This window comes from Cebus imitator, unplaced genomic scaffold, assembly GCF_001604975.1.
Source record: "Cebus imitator isolate Cc_AM_T3 unplaced genomic scaffold, Cebus_imitator-1.0 Scaffold35, whole genome shotgun sequence".
Lineage (NCBI taxonomy): Eukaryota > Metazoa > Chordata > Mammalia > Primates > Cebidae > Cebus > Cebus imitator.
Window position 1 is genome coordinate 4,190,924 of NW_016107350.1, and position 17,840 is coordinate 4,208,763.

Here is a 17,840-nt window from a genome sequence, read left to right on the forward strand (position 1 = left end):
AAGAGTGGCTATAGTGGGAGGAGGAAGCTCCAGTGAGAGATTGTCTTGAAGCCTGGGAAGATGGATTTCAAGGAAGACATGGTCTTGAAATACATTTAAATTATGAAAACGGAAACTCACAAATACATATGAACATATATTTAACATATATTTAGGGGAAATTTCAAGTATAAAGAATTCATTTTCTTAATTATAAAAATGTTCACCTTAAAAAACTTTTTACAGTTGCTTACTTTTTCTGATGTGTATATTTATGGGACTCATTCTATATTCAAAGTGATTCCATTTGTTTGTGTCGTCTATGATTTCTTTCAGCAGTGTTATGTAGTTTTCCTTGTAGAGGTCTTTTACCTCCTTGGTTAGCTCTATTCCTAAGGTTTTTTTTGTTTGTTTGTTTGTTTTTTGCTATTGTAAAAAAGGTTGAGTTTGTGATTTGATTCCCTGCTTGGTTGCTGTTGGTGTATAGAACTACTGATTTGTATACATTAATTTTGTATCTGGAAACTTTGTCGAATTCTTTTTTTAGTTCTAGGAGCTTTCTGAAGCAGTCTTTTGGGTTTTCTAGGTAAACAATCATATCATCAGCAAACAGTGACAGTTTGACTTCTTCTGTACCAATTTTGAAGCAATTCATTTCCTTCTCTTGTCTGATTGCTGTGGCTAAGGCTTCCATTACTATGTTGAAGTGGAGTGGTGAGAGTGGGTAACCTTGTCTTGTTCCAGATGTCAGAGGGAATGCTTTCAACTTTTCCCCATTCAGCATTATGTTAGCTGTGGGTTTGTCATAGATGGCTTTTATTACATCAATATGAGTTCAATATTAGAAACAAATGGAACATTCTCGATGCCACAAAAACAAATATTGCCACAAATTACTGGTTTAATCATCTGTGTATTTTATTAGTCAATACACTTATCTTCTATTATATTTATTATGTTTACCTAAATTGGATAATTATTGCTTTTTCAGATCTGACTAGTTTACAACATAAAATATATCTCATTTAGCACTTATTCTTTTAAAATGTTGTTTCCTGTCAACCCCAATTCATCTTACAAATGATTATAATAAGGGAAAAGTAGACCAGATATGAAGTTTCCCCCAGCCAAGATATCAATTAAGAGACCGTATGTTTTTACTTTGCCATTTCCTAGTGATTTATGCCCAGACTTTGAAGTGCAAGATAAATCATTAGAAACCAAGATAAAAATCTCCAGTTTCAGCAGAATGTCTGAGGTGATTAGTAAGTTGTGAAACTGATATTTAAGCAAATATATTACATTACTATATTGCAAGATTATTTCAGTATTGTTCATGCCAATTAAAGTATTCTTTCATACAACTATCCCAAGACATACACACACACACACACACACACACACACACACACACACACACACACACACACACACATTCCATCCCCCCCAACAATCACCTAATGGTTTTATAATCACACTGTTTATTAATCTAAAGAGGCAATAATCAGCTTGATTAGTTCCTTATCATTCAAGCTTCACTCAGAATTTTACATTCTGAGATAAATTAGGTGACGTAGCTCTGTAACTCACTCTATGAGCAAAGTTACAATACTTCAAACATATTAATGTTTAAGTGCTTCATGTGAGTACCTTGAATGCTAGTGTGGTAGGCAGAAGAAAGGTCCCCAAGGTGCTCACATCCTAATCCCTGCAACTTGTGATTATATTACATAGCAACAGAGGGTTATGGTTGCAGATGAAATTAAGGTTGCCAATCAGAGAACCTAAAGTAGGGGAATGATCCTGTATAAACTCGGCTGGCCCACTGTAATTCCAAGGGTCTTTAAAAGTGAAAGAGTGAGGAAGGGAGGAGGACAGTGATCCCATGTGAGAAGGGCTCAACTAATTTTGCTGGTTTGGTATATGAAGGAAGAGGGCCAAGTGCTTTGGTCAGAGTCTAGAGACTGGAAAAGATAAAGGAAATGAATTCTCCCCTAGTGCCTCTAGAACAGAATATATCCACACTAACACTTTGATTTTAGCTCAGTTGAGACTTATGTCAGACTTCTTACCAACAGAGCTGCAAGATAATAACTGTTTCTTTAAACCACTAAATGTGTGGTTTTTTTTTTAGCAGCAATAGGAAACTAATAAAACTAGCATATTGAGGTATATGAAGTTCTTGCGTTTATATAAACAGCACATCACATGAATTCTCCAAGGAGAAATACAGAATGTTATCTAATCTATAATAATTATATGATTGATCTGGAATTCTTACATTGCTCAAAATTAAATTGGTGAGAAAGTCATATGAAACCCAGAGGTTAGTTTCCTGAAAGATGTTAGTTTCTTTAAAAAGAAAGTACACTTTATTCCTAATGAAAGAAACCAATTTATCCTACCTAATGAATATATTCTTATCTCCAGTAATTATATGGTCTTACTGTTTGTGTGAGTTTATTGAACTTCCAGTTCCTGTGTCCAAATATGATTAAAATAGTATTGAATTATTTTGTACAGTTCTAGGTAAATTATTCAATTATTCATCTATGCAAACAACAAACAAATTAAAATATAGAATATGTTGCAAAATAAACATATTACCCTCTCTGCTTTTTACTTTTGCAGCGCAGGAAATACTCAACTTTTGTACAATGTCATTTTTTAAAAAGTAGAATAAATCATAATAAAATATTCTATAGCTCAATTAAAAAATGTAACCTGGTATAATAAACAAAGATTGGCTTAGAATGAGAATATAGAAATCTGTTTGTGTTTACTGAGCAAACTAATTTTTAACTAAGTGACTACGATGTTGCTTAACCTTCTTTAAACTGCAAAATAGGGAGAAATTTATCCTCTCAGCTTGCATAGCCCTATCTCACGTTTAAATCATAACACCTATGAAAATGTTCATAGAAAAATGTCAAAAATTTTCAATGGTATAAAAAAAAATAATGGATTAAGGCAAATAATCTAATTTGGCTAATATGAATTTTATTTATTTCTTTAATATGTCCCATGGATATTGTTTGCTTACACCTGGTTATAAAATCCCTCTTTAGTATGTGATTCTAAAAGCAGTCACATGACTTGACTACCTGCACGTGAAACAATCCTAGACACGATGGAGTATGCAAATAGGGTGACATATACCAGACTTCTTTAATCTGGCTTATTAGTGATCTTGGAAACACTGACACAAGTCATTCATCTGAGTTTCCGTATTCTTTATCAGACTGTCTCATTCAAATAATTGAATTCTAGGAAGCAAAAACATGCAAATGAGCCAAAGCATTGGGGAATAACTTCAGCTAAGTGCAAAGCCTGTGAAAGCACCGGTTTGCTGAGATTACGTCAGCATCTGATCTGCTTCCAAAGAGCCTGGCTGGGTACTCAGAAGCAGAACCAACTCCCAGTCACGTGTTCATTTCTGACACGCGGGAAAAGCCATTGTATTTTTCCCTTACATGTTTTACTTTCTGAATTATTGTTTCTGTACTTTTAATTTCTTAAGTGACAGGTGTTCATTGTAGCAAATCAAATTATACTTTATTTCCCTTTCTTCAATCCCCGCCAAGCTGAAATATCTACAAATTGGATATCCACAAATGAATACTTTGTTTATCCATTTACACATTTTTCCATACATCTGAAAAACATATATATGTAAACATGCATACATTAATTTTATTCAGCTTTTTAAAAATCAAATATTATTTAACCCATACTACTCTACTTAATCCTTACTTAATATTCAATCATTAAAATCTCTATAAAACAATATATCAGTTTGATGCTTTCATGTCTTTATTTTTGTCTCCTAACTCATTTTCACCCGTTTCTTTCTTTCTATCCTGTCATGCTGCCATGTTAGTCTTATCCTTTGAAATTTGTAGGTATTCTTTCTTTTGTTTTCCTATTTTCAACTCTATATCATTATATTTCTAACAATCTTCTTTCTTTCCTCCACCACCCTGGATTCTACCAGTCTTTCTAATCCTTCCAATCCCCTCCAGTCCTCATTAATCCTCTTTTTTCAAAGACTGTCTACCTTCCTTACACTACTAAAGGATATGCCTAAATAATAGAGCCATCTATTCTCTGAAACCCCTCAGTAAGTCCAAATTTCTTCCCTGAAATGTTGCAGTTGACCATGTTCAGTTAGTGATTTTTCAAGACTGTTGAAAGGTCAGAACTATTAGTTGATTACCATGTCCACTGTGTGTGTGTGTGTGTGTGTGTGTGTGTGTGTGTGTAGGAAATTATTTTTCCCCTCAATTCTTTTTTCTGTAATTATGTAGATTGCCAGAGTCTGTGATTTTTTTTGTATTGTCTATGATACCTAAATACCTTTTTTTCTAGATCATTTTAATGTATTATGTAAAGTACAGTTTAAAATAGTTTTTTTCATAGTTTTTAAGCAGAATTTATGAATATTTAATTAAGAATACTTTGAGATATTTAACACTCACTGAGGTAATAAAAGGGAAAAGAAGTTTGAAACAACAGGAATCAATAGAATGTGAGTTTCACTGGATTGAAATTCCCTAAGTATGAATCACCCTTTCAGATGAGGTGCTCTCGCCAACTTCAGAGGCAGCTCCTGTGTGACTGTGACTCTGGAAATATGTAACCGTTAGGAATAGCTTGTTTCTCTGAGAAAGCATCTCACTCCATTTTCAGTCCAGTGCTAAAGAGGATTTAACGTGTATGCAAAAAGGTATTTTTAACACTTAAATTTGGTATTAGCATCCTGGATGTGCTGACTCTTCCAAGTGTAAAATTGTGCTTTCAGAAAGAAGTAAACTAGGACACTTTGTCAGCATCCTAGAAATGGTACCCATTCTTTTACTAAAAGAAATGCCAAACATTTAAAATGAAAAAGTAACACACTAACTCAATGGAATAGCCAGATTGTTCTAATCGATAAACTCTGCAAGAATAGTTTGATCTTAGCTAATATGTGTTTATGTCTCTTATTTGTTACCAACTTCAAGAAAGTATTTGTAAAAATTTGATTTCCTTAGAGATATAAAATATTTAAAATAACAATTGCTTCAAATCAAATTGTGTTTAATTGTTATTGATCCTTCTGCCCTAACTAAATCCTCAAACTAGATCTTGCCTTTCCTTGAAAATATGTTCATTCAGCTATCTTTTATAGTACACATTTCTCCTACAAACCCCATTACTTTCTTGTCTTCGTATTTATTTTTCATATAGTACCACTTGATTTTTTTCTGATATATTGCATTTTATTTAAAAATAACTACATAAGAAAATTACAGTTTTATGAAATTTAGAAGTATATCATTTTGGCAAAACAGTTTCAATGTACAAAAATTTTTTAAAATTTAACAGAATTTTTGTTAAGTATCATGTAGAGACACAGTATACTGAAAAAAAATCATAGAAATTAGTTAAGAAAAATGGATACTTTGAGCTCAGGTTTTTATAAAACGTATTGATTCAGTTAATATTATATTTATATAACGTATCATTTATAATTTACTTGTGTATGCATAGTCAACCATGTTAACTGCCAGTTTTTTATGGAACCTCAATATGTAGTAATCATTTTTTATATAAAATCTCCTTCTTGGCCTACTGCACCAGAGTGTAGGTAGGTATTATTAACTTCATTTTGTAGAAGAGTAAATTTGAGTTGCAGAAGTTTACTGACGACCCTACAGGGCACACTTACCTAAAAGCAGCCGGGTCAGAATGGAGCATTCTCAACTGTCCTTTTCCATCCATAATGGCCCTTCACCGGCCAGCACCCACACCCCCTGCACCCTGGACCCCAGCTGATGGGCTTGCTTCATATTTCAGAAATAAATTTGCTATATCAATGAGACAGTGACAAGCTCATGTCACTTCCACTAATCTATATGAACCAATATTCTGATCTCTTGCCTCTGTTCAAATTATAATGAAGGACAATGCAGCTATATCTGCACTTTCTTCTTAGAGTTCTGTCCCCATACCCTCCCTGACCTGCCTCCTTAATTAGCCTCATCAACAAATTATCACCCTCTAATGACCCTTCTCATAAGTGTGCTTTGGAAACTTCTTTTTTTTTTCCCCTTCGAGACGAGGTGTCATTCTGTAGCTCAGGCTGGAGTGTAATGGCGTGATCTCGGCTCACTGCAACCTTTGCCTCCTAGATTCAAGCGATTCTCCTGCCTCAGCCTCCCGAGTGGCTGGGATTACAGGCCACATGACCACACCTGGCTAAGTTTTGTATTTTAGTAGAGACAAGGTTTCACCATGTTGACAAGGCTGGTCTTGAATGCCTGAACTCAAGTGATCTGCCCACCTTGGCCTCCCAAATTGCTGGAAACTTCCATCTTTAAAACATATCTGAAGACACTACCACCTATTTACTCTATTCAGATATGACATGTTTCTGACATCTGAGTAAATGATCCCATTTATACCAATCTGAAAACAGAGAGAGATCCTTTACACATTTGTCACCCTTATACCACCCATCATTGTCAGGTCCTGTATGTTCTCCCCATAAAATATTTAAAAAATATTTCACTACTTGTATCTTTGCTACCACCATACCGGTTCAAATCACCATGGTCTCTTCCATAACAATTTCCTTCAGTTAGTTTGCATCAGCAAATATCCTCCTCTAATCATTCATATATTCATATGCCAATCAGCAAATACTTCCTGCAAGTATTATTTAGTAGATGTTGTTCCTCTCTTTCAGAACTCTTCCAAGGATCCCAACCTTATGAAAAATAAGAAACCAAAGTCTTGCCATCACCTCAAAACCTTTTTATGTTCTCATCTAGCACCCTTCTCCAACTTGATCCTACGCTCATTACATGACCGTTATATAGTTTTCCCTCCTCAAATATGCTAAGCAGTTGAACTTGCTCATTCCTTTAGTCTGAAACGTCCTTCTCTCATATTTCTCTATGGTAACCTTCTGGTCCTTTATACTCCTTTCATCCTATTAAAAACAAATCCCTTTTTCCTAAAGTAGTTCTTTATCACACTAACCCATATTTTCATTCTTCAGTAGTGTTTATTAGCTTATTCCTTTCTTTTTTTCTCACACCCGAGTGAAAAAAAGCCTTCTTTAACCCAGGATATTGTGCATTCACACACCTTTGGCTTTCCAGGGTTTAAGATATTCCCTGGCACATAGCCCATAATATATCTCAGAAAATAAATTTGAAGTACATCACACATAGATACTAGGGTGCACATGAATACCACAAAGTGAACATCCACAGGTAAGCACAACTTATATAAAATGGGATGTTACCTGAATTCCTGAAGCCTACATTTTGCTATTTTACAGTCCTGTTCTCTTCCACAGATATAACTTCTTTATCCTGACTTCTAACAGTATACATGGCATTTGCTTGTTGTATTTAATATAAACAGAATATACAGTATTTTTCCATTGTGTTTAGCTTTTTAATCTTACTTTTGTTAAAAGCACCTATTTTATGGAATGAATCAGTTGTTTATGCATTTTCATTGCTGTAGATTATTCCATTGTATAAATATACCACAAGTTATTTGTTCTACTGTTGAAGGGCTTTTGTGCCATTTCTGTTATTAACTATTAACTATATTATTAATGAATATCATTGACTATTACTTGAAATAGTTAATAACAGAAATGGCACAAAACCTTTCAGTAGTAGAATGGATAATTTATGGTATATTTACTATACTATTTACTGTTTACTAGTACTACTATTCTATTTATTATTTTTATTAGAAACTATTACAAATAATACAATTATCAACATTCTCGTATTTGACTTTTGGAGAACATATGTGTGCCTTTTTGTTGGGTATATATTGTAAGTAGAATTGTTATAAAGTATGTATAAATTCAGTTTTAACAGATAAAGATAAATCATATTCCAAAGTGGTTCCACTAATTTATGCCCTTATACCATTATATGAGATAAACTCTTATTGTCAGTCTTGTTCATTTTAATCATTCTGGCAGGTATGTAGTGATATCTCATTGTGTTATTCCCTAAACTATATTTTTAATCTTTAAAAACTACAGTAAAATTTGAAAGAATTATGCAGTGAACATTTATGCTCTTAAACTGGAGTAATCAATTGTTTTAATTTGCCACTTTTGCTTTATTTATAATGCAACATCTTTATTTTTCTAACTATTTGAAAACAACTTTTACCCTTTTGATGCAGACTTCCAATGATAGAAAATTGAAAAGCTTTCTGAATTTATATACCTACTAATTTTTGACATTTAGTTAACATTTTTGATTTACTTTAATAGTTTTGCTACTAGAATGATAAGATGCAATATAAATACAATATACAAAGTATATTTCAAGACACTAAGGAAACAAGTTTTGCTTTGCAACTTGTGAGGGTAACATATAAATGAGAAAAACAAAAGCTATGCTAAAAATAAACAAGCTCATTTATTTCATTCATCAGATTTAAAACATGAATCAGGCTCCAAATGCCATTTAAAGATAGTGCCACCATTGAGACAAAAGAAGAATATCACCGTTTCTTTGTATCATCCTTGTGTACTTAGTACAAATATAGTTATTAACTACCAAAGAATGGTAGTTTAGATCTCAGAAATCACCTTTGTGTTTTTTTCAAACTTGAATAGATTTCCCTTTATATGTAGTTCTTACTGGCATAATGGAGACCCGGAGGGTGAAGCCAAATTGTTGCACCATTTGGCCGATCACTTCGATTAACATTTCTTTCTCACTCTCTATTTTTTTAACCTTTAAGTTCAGAGGTACAAGTTCAGGTTTGTTACATAGGTAAACTTGTGTCATGGAGGTTTGTTTTACCGATTATTTCATCACCCAGGCAATAGGCCTAGTACCAATTAGTTATTTTTCCTGATCATCCTCTTCCTCCCACCCTTTACCCTCTGAAAAGTACCAGTGTGTGGTGGTCTCTTTTATGTGCCCATATGTTCTCATTATTTAGCTCCCATTAGTAAGTGAAAAACATGCGATATTTGGCTTTGATATAGTATGTTTCATAGCATGTTTTAATGACCCATAACCTCCACTGATGTGCCAAGTTTCACAAATGATCTGTTTCCTTTATTTAACTCTTTTAAAAATATTATCTTTCTATATATAAATCAAATGAGTATGTGAAGCTCTAGTAATACATTTTAAACTTTGCTTCTAACGAAACCTTTCTTGGACTTTTTGCTGATTAGATTTATAAGTGATGTGTGTGAATTCAACCCTATACACTAGCTCTTGAACAAATGAAATTACAAGTCATTTTTTTTTTTTTTTTGAGATGGAGTTTCGCTCTTGTTACCCAGGCTGTAGTGCAATGGCGCGATCTCGGCTCACCGCAACCTCCGCCTCGTGGGTTCAGGCAATTCTCCTGCCTCAACCTCCTGAGTAGCTGGGATTACAGGCACGTGCAACCATGCCCAGCTAATGTTTTGTATTTTTAGTAGAGACGGGGTTTCACCATGTTCACCAGGATGGTCTTGATTTCTTGACCTTGTGATCCACCCGCCTCGGCCTTCCAAAGTGCTAGGATTACAGGCGTGAGCCACCGCGCCCGGCTACAAGTCATTTTTGAGTGATTATATTTTAATGATTTTTTTATACTGGAAAAATGTTATTTTTATGATATTTACTTGAGAACAAGCAAACTGGTAACCAGTTCTGTTATATACCCTGAATGTTCAGAATTTTACTTCATATTTTTCTGATAGACTAGCATTCTATCAATAAACATGTTTTGCTCTACTTAGGGTTAAAATGTATTAATTTGCTTTAAAATGGGCTATTTTTAAGGCATCATGTTAAAAATATATTTCCTATAGAATAAAATCTAAAAATAAGAATGACTTATGCTCCAGCAGTTAGAGAAGAAATACAGAATCATTGCACATACTTTATTTTGTTTTCTTGTAAAATCGAATCACTCCATCTCCAATGGAAATATCCTTCACTGTTTGTTTTTTAAAAGTTTTCTGTATTATCTGCATATGTCAACAAGTTAGTCTTCACTAAAATTCTAATTTTTTCTCTTTTCATTATAATTTAAAACACCCAAATTTGTCTTGTATGACAAATTAAATATTATTTAAAATAATATTTAATCTCAAAGATTAAATATTACTTTTAAAATAATATTTAATCTCAAAGATTAAATATTATTTTTCAGTATAAATAAATGCCTTAATAATTATTTTTCTGTCAAGGATTTTCAAAAAATCTTATGAACTGTATTCCCATGAGCCTCATGAAGTTAGCATTTAAATATTTATTCATTTAGGTGTTTTATAGTTGGCATCCATTTACCCACAACACTACATAGCCTTTTAAAAGAAAATGTAATATAGTAATACCTTCAAAACCTTAGGATAACAACTTAAGGAGTTTCCTATATAATATACAAATTTACTTGATTATATTTTAAATTTTTGATTTTTCACTTGTTATCTTAAATGAAAAATAGTTCTGCAAAAGTATAACATGCTTAAATATATATTGAAGATAAGGACATCCTCTCACTGCTAAATTTTATTTCAAATATGGAAATGCATAACATTTATTATTAACAAATTATAAATATGAAGAGGAGTGTACCATAGCAGTATCAGTAAATTTTAGGAAAATACTTATTTCATTTATGTTTATATTTTTATTATATATATTTATAATATATATTAATACTGTAATTTATTATAATTTATTCATTGATGAATTTGCTCCTTTCTGTCTGTTTCATTCTTAGCCTTTTTTATTCTTGCTGCACTGGAGCTGTAGGTGTTTCGCAATGGTTCTCTATTGACTTGTTTCTCACTCCCCTATTCAGCTCATCAACTTTCATGGTTATCACTCATGTAATTTTATAGCTCCATGTATCTAGCTCTGTCCTTTAACCTCTAATCTGGTCCTTTATTGCCACCAATGAGCAGAGCTTCTCCACTATGTTATCCTGTTCTATCCCTCAGACTTATTGGATATACAATATTCTTAGATTTTTAAATGTTTATATTACTCTACTAAAGCGTTAATTTATAAACTCTTTAGGACAGCTTCTTTTGTGATCAAAAAGTATCATTGTTCCTTATGATGTAGATGAAAATGCGTGCCTTCTTTTATTTTTCTGAGACCAACAGGATTTTATGTAAGTATGAACATTAGAATTAGTCACAAGCTGTTTTGAAGCTTGGTAACGTTAAGATTTACATCACCACAGGCAAGTTATATAATTTTCTATCTGTACAATGTGTACAACTCAAACTAAAAGAATGAAAATTTTATGATTCTAGAACAGAGCACAGTGTGAATCACACAGAAGGCACCCAGTAAAACAGGTTTCATCATCATTTCCATTCTTAGTTGAAATAATCTTCTATGTTTTTCTAATTATAATATTGGCATCACCATGCTTTCTTTAAGGTCAAAAGTCTAAAATAATATTGAATATTTCTCCTCTAATATCTTTCCATTTAAATTTTTTTTGTAATTAATGTATCATTTAGATGCAAATGTCTTTATCAAGTAACTATCACATCAATATCTTTAATACCTCCTATTTAGTTTACAATAGCTTTTATAGCATTTATTCTCACTTTCCTTTATTACAGTTTTTTTTTTAACCTTTGTTTCCTTTAAACCTAAGTATAGTTTATACTGCTTCAGAAAAAACATGAAATTATTATTTTCTTTTTTATGTCACTTAGACTTGGTCTTGTTGCAAATATATTGTCTGGATGTACTATAAATTTTAATCAATTGGTTTGGTGTTAGTACATTTTTTCACTAATATTTTACATTAACAATAATATATATTCAACATAACTGTAATTTTTGTTACATAGCCATCTTTTATTATGTTTTTTTTAAAATAAACTCTCAAAATATGAGAATATTCTGAAATGACTTTAAAAGAGCTAATCAGTATTGTTAAGTGAAATGCTTTATCTATGACTTCATTATTTATTGTAGGTGAATAAGCATGCATATAACTCTTGAAAATAATAACTAGCAGTTTACTATTGGAAAGAAAATCTGCTCCAAGAAAAACAGGATTTGAGCTAATTTCCATCAGTAAAGTTTTCTACATCTAGAATCCCTTTATTAAGAAAAAGAATTGTTTTTTCTATGTAATTATTTAGCAATTTTGCTACTTTCTTTATACCATGTGATTGATATGGTGATTTGCTAAATATATCATCTCCATGCTTCTGGTATTGGATATAGAAGAAAATAACAAATCCATAACATCTAATTGGAATAGACAATTATGTGGATAGCTGATGTAACATTAAAGTGTTGATAGACTTTTCTCTTTCTTATCCAGATTTATGAGCTCTTAATCTTCTCTCAGGCATTCATACTTTTAGTGATTAAAGATTAGAAGCCTAACTAATATCCATGAAATTGTCACATGTTTTTCTCTCTGAGCAAGAACATTATTGGATATATTATTTTTAATCTCATCATAATTGAATTAAATAATCTGAACAGAACTGCTGTCCAGAAATCAGCATATAGTATGTTTTAATGACCAATAAACTCTACTGATAAACCAGGTTTCCCAAATGATCTTTCTGTTGCCTTTTTTTCATTCTTTTAAACAAATTATATATATGAATATATATGATTTTTATATATGAATCAAATTAGTATGTGTCGTACAAAGTTCAGACTCACACAACAAAATTAATTTGTTTTCTTTCCTGAAAGCCCTTTTTCTAATGAAAGCCACATACCATCTGTTGGTATTTAGTACATGTTGTTTTCATTGTAGAAAAAGAAAAAAAAATGTGTGTTCTGTTATACTGTGTGCATACCTTCTCTGTCATGGAAGTGTTGCTGGGATAGATGTAGCTGTTTATTGACATGATGGGACAATACACTAAGAAATTATATTCTCTGTCTAGTAGCACTTCTATCCCCACAAGTACCTCATACCTATCTCTTTCTACCTGCCTCCCTCTCCCCTTCTCCTCCTTAAATTTAACCTTATGGACAAATGTAGCTTACAGGACAGTGAAACTGTTGACATATTGTATAGTTTTTGTATTTTCCCCACTAATTATCAGAATAAACAAGATCTAAGAAATCATCCCTATAATTCTAGCACACCGATTCAACTTTAATAGATAGATATTTTGCTAACATATAATGCTATCTATTAAACCTGTAATTATCTGCTTCTGATTTTCTATGTCAGGAGAGTATGTTTTCATATATTAAACATACAGTAAAATCAGATATAGCGTATATAAAGTAATCAAGCCATTTATAACATTGAATATAGCAAAGTTCAGATTTAGAGTTTTTCTTGTTTGTCAGAATTGTGAAGTAAATCCGTTCTATGTAGGTCTCATTTTATTCTTACACATATGACTACATTTACTCACTTATATTCACATAAGACTTACTGTTTATTATAAATTTCCAGAGGATTGAAACTTGTGTTTTTATGAAATAGCTTATAGTATTGTTATATTTGCATTGTTCATTTTTTATTTCATTCTTCATAAAGTAAGATAGATATACTGTTTAAAATGAGGGTATAGAAAGCATATAAACTCCAAAATAAAGATACCCTACAATCTCCCCACTCACAGATTATCTCCACAAACACTTTGGTAAATAAACGGCATACACTGTATAAGTACAATTATTTTATTATGGTACATATGGCATATATGTGGATTTTGAACAAACTTTGCACCAAATAATACATCATTTAATGTTTTAATAACCTTAAGTATTTCAACATGCTATTTAAAGCCTTTATAACCTTAATGGATATATCAAAATTTATTCATCAAACCATTATGTTTGGCTCTTTAGTTTATTTCTATTGCTACTACCAACATTGCTATGGTCATTTTGTTCAGACTATTTTGCAATTCTGATTTTTCTTAGTTTAATTTCTGTAACAGAATTACCTAAAATGTATAAACTTTTTCAGGTTCTAAATACACAGTTCCATATTATACTTCAAAATTTGCATTCAAGGTCTTTTCTTTTAATTTATTTTGAGATAGGTTCTTGCTCTGTCATCCAGGATGGAGTATAGTGTCACAATCCCACTCACTGCTGCCTCAACCTCCCATGTTCAAGCAGTCATCCCACTTCAGCCTCTCATGTAGCTGAAACTATCCCAGGCTCAAGCAGTCTCCCTACCGCAGCCCTTCAAGTAGCTGAGACTACAGGCACACACCACCAAACTCAGAAAATTCTTTTTTTTTTTTTTTTCTGTAGAGACAGGGTCTCATTATGTTGCCCAAGCTGGTCTTGAAATCCTGAGCTCAAATTATCCTTCCACCTTGGCCAACCAAAGTACTGGGATTACAGGAATGAGCCATTGTACCCAGCCTTCAGATTCTTTGCAACTTGTCTACATGACAAACCAAATTTTTGCAGTCATTAACAACTCATGTAGCTGAATATATTATGAAACAACATACATCTGATACGTCCTCACTTTTATATAATGTTCTATTTTTCAAATTTTTAAATCAAATGATAAACTTCATAAACATTTGAAAAATCTGTTTTAGGTTTTGCCTTTGTCTTTTGATATGGTTTTTGGCTGTGTCCCCACTCAAATCTCATCTCCAGCTGTAATTCCCATGTAATCCCCACATGTCGAGGTAGGGACCTGGTAAGAGGTGCTTGGATCATGGGGATACTTTCTTATACTGGTCTGTTGATAGTGAGTTAGCTCACCAAAATGTGAGTAATGCCTTGTGCTATGCTGCTCTTTTCTGTCTCTCAATCCGGACACCTTGTGAAGAAGATGCCTTCTTCTCTTTCCATCATGATTGTTAAGTTTCTTGAGGCCTCTCCAGCCATGCAGAACTGTGAGTCAATTAAACCTCACTTCTTTATAAATTACTTTATTAATCCATTCTCATGCTGCTAATGAAGACATACCTGAGACTGGGTAATTTATAAAGGAAAGAGATTTAACTGACTCACAGTTTAGCATGGCTGGGGAAGCCTCAGAATACTTATAATCATGGCTAAAGAGGAAGCAAACATGTCCTTCTTTAAATGGCAGCTGGAGAGAGCAGAATAAGACCCAAACAAAAGGGGGAAAAGCCCTCAGATCTCATGAGAACTTACTCACTATCATGAAATAGCATCATAAATATAAACATCCCCATGAGTCAATTATCTCCCACCAGGTCATTCCCATGACAAGTGGGAATTATGGGAACTGCACTTCAAGATGAGATTTGGGTAGGGACACAGCCAAACTATACTGATTATCTAGTCTTGGGCAGTTCCTTATAGCAATGTGAAAACAAAATAATACATATTTCATATCACTATTATTACCTTCCAACTGCATCGTAGTTTTAATACCTCAAAAAAAAAAAAAAAACAGTTGGATAGGAATAAAAACTGCTTAAGAACTTGTTTAAACCTTTATGAATGGAAATACTGTAAAATTATAATTGCATATGAAGAACTATGTGAGTTCAGTGAATGAATGGGTGCATAGACATTAGCTTATATTTGTGGGCTATGCGTATTGAGACTTGATGTTCTTATTTTGGTTTTTGTTTTTCTTGTCAGATCTCTTGTTAGCAATGATTATGGATCAATTATAAACTAGAAATAAGAAAATACATTTAAAAAATCAAATACAAAGAAAACACACTGAGTTGTTTTGTCAGGTTATAGGGTCAATGAGTCACAAGAAAAAGAATAGCAAGCTCAATAATGTCTTTCCTGCCTTGGTAAATTAGATGGGATGTTATATCTTCTTAAATGAATTATGCATTGCGAATACTTTAATATTCTCTGAGACTTAAGCATTCCATAAAATCTCCTAAATTTCTTTTTTGTTTTTTTGAGATGGTGTCTTGTCCAGGCTGGAGTACAGTGGTACAATCTAGGCTCATTGCAACCTCCACCTCCCAGGTGATTCTCTTGCCTCGGCCTCCCAAGTAACTGGGATTATAAGCACCTGCCACCACGTCCAGCAAAATTTTTGTATTTTCAGTAGAGACAGGGTTGCACCATGTTGACCAGGCTGCGTTTGAATTCCTGATCTCAATGGTCTGCTCTCCTCAGCCTCCCAAAGTGCTAGGATTACAGGCATGAGCCACTGTACCCAACCTTCTTAAGATTTTTTTTTGAAAAATAAAAGATAATGTTATAAAATCTAAAATTTTATACTAAATGTATCAAATATTCTTAAGGGAAATGAATTCTCTAATTTTTTATTTCTTTTATTTTTTGCTTTTTGGAATTTATTCTCTAACTTGTGAAGTTAACAAACTCACATATTACAGTGGTCCCATAAGATTATAATGTAATTGAAAAATTCATATCACCTAGTAACATCACAGCCATTGTAACAACATAGCACAATGCGTTACTCACGTTTTGATGATGCTGGTATAAACAAACCTCCTGTACTCTCAGTCATGTAAAAGCATAGCATATAGCATATGCAATTATGTATACTGCATAACACTTGATAAGAAATGACTATGCTATGTATACATAACTATGGGTTATGTATTTACTGTGATATACTTTTTGTTATTTTATATACAGTGTTTATATACATGTATGTGTGTGTGTGTGTGTGTGTATAAATATATGAGGTAAACATCCCCAGGCAGGTCCTTCAGGAGGTATTCCAGGAGACACTGTTATCATAGGAGATGACAGTTCCATGTGTTATTGACCCTGAAGACCTTTTAATGGGACAAGATGTGGAGGTGGCAAATAATGATATTGATTATTGTGACCTAGCATAGGCCTGATGTGCATGTTAGTGTCTTTGTTCTTTTTTTTTTTGAGACGGAGTTTCGCTCTTGTTACCCAGGCTGGAGTGCAATGACGCGATCTCGGCTCACCGCAACCTCCGCCTCCTGGGTTCAGGTAATTCTCCTGCCTCAGCCTCCTGGGTAGCTGGGATTACAGGCACGCGCCACCATGCCCAGCTAATGTTTTGTAGTTTTAGTAGAGACGGGGTTTCACCCTGTTGACCAGGATGGTCTCGATCTCTTGACCTCGTGATCCACCCGCCTCAGCCTCCCAAAGTGCTGGGATTACAGGCGTGAGCCACCGTGCCCGGCCAGTGTCTTTGTTCTTAACAAAAATGTTTAAAAGTAAAAAACAAATGAAAAATAGAAAAGAGCTTGTTCTTTGTAGGGATATGGATGAATCTGGAAACCATCATTCTCAGCAAACTGACACAAGAACAGAAAACCAAACACCACATATTCTCACTCATAGGTGGGTGTTGAACAATGAGAACATATGGGCACAGGGAGGGGAACATCACACACTGGGGTCTGTTGTGGGGTGGGGAGCTAGGGGAGGGACAGTGGAGGGTGGGGAGGTTGGGGAGGGATGACACTGGGAGAAGTGCCTGATGTAGGTGACGGGGTGATGGAGGCAGCAAACCGCCCTGGTATGTGTGTACCTATGCAACAATCCTGTAAGATCTGCACTTGTAACCCAGAACATAAAATACAATAATAATAATATTAAAAAGAAAGGCTGTTTAAAGCAAGCCTTTGAAATAAAATACTGAGTACTCCTAAAAAAAAAAAAAAGAAAGAAAGAAAATATTTTATGCAGCTATACAATGTGATTGTGTTTTAGCTCATTGTTATTTAAAGCACTCAGACATTCTAAAATAATTAAAAGGTTGATAAAGCAAAAACTTATACTAAGCTGAAATTAATTCATTGTTAAAGAAAGAAAATATTTTGGCCTGGAGAGGTGGCTCATGCCTGTAATCCCAGCACTTTTGGAGGCCAAGGCAGAGGGATCACCTGAGGTCAGGAGTACACAACAAGCCCGACTAACATGGTGAAACCCTGTCTCTCCTACAAA

At 33.4% G+C, this 17,840-nt stretch overlaps 1 protein-coding gene across 5 annotated transcripts in view; it reads left to right on the plus strand.

Moving 5' to 3' along the window:
- CDH18 (cadherin 18) overlaps nucleotides 1-17,840 on the plus strand; it is a 1,130,917-nt gene that overhangs the window by 603,366 nt on the left and 509,711 nt on the right. The gene's annotated exons all lie outside the window — the stretch shown is intronic.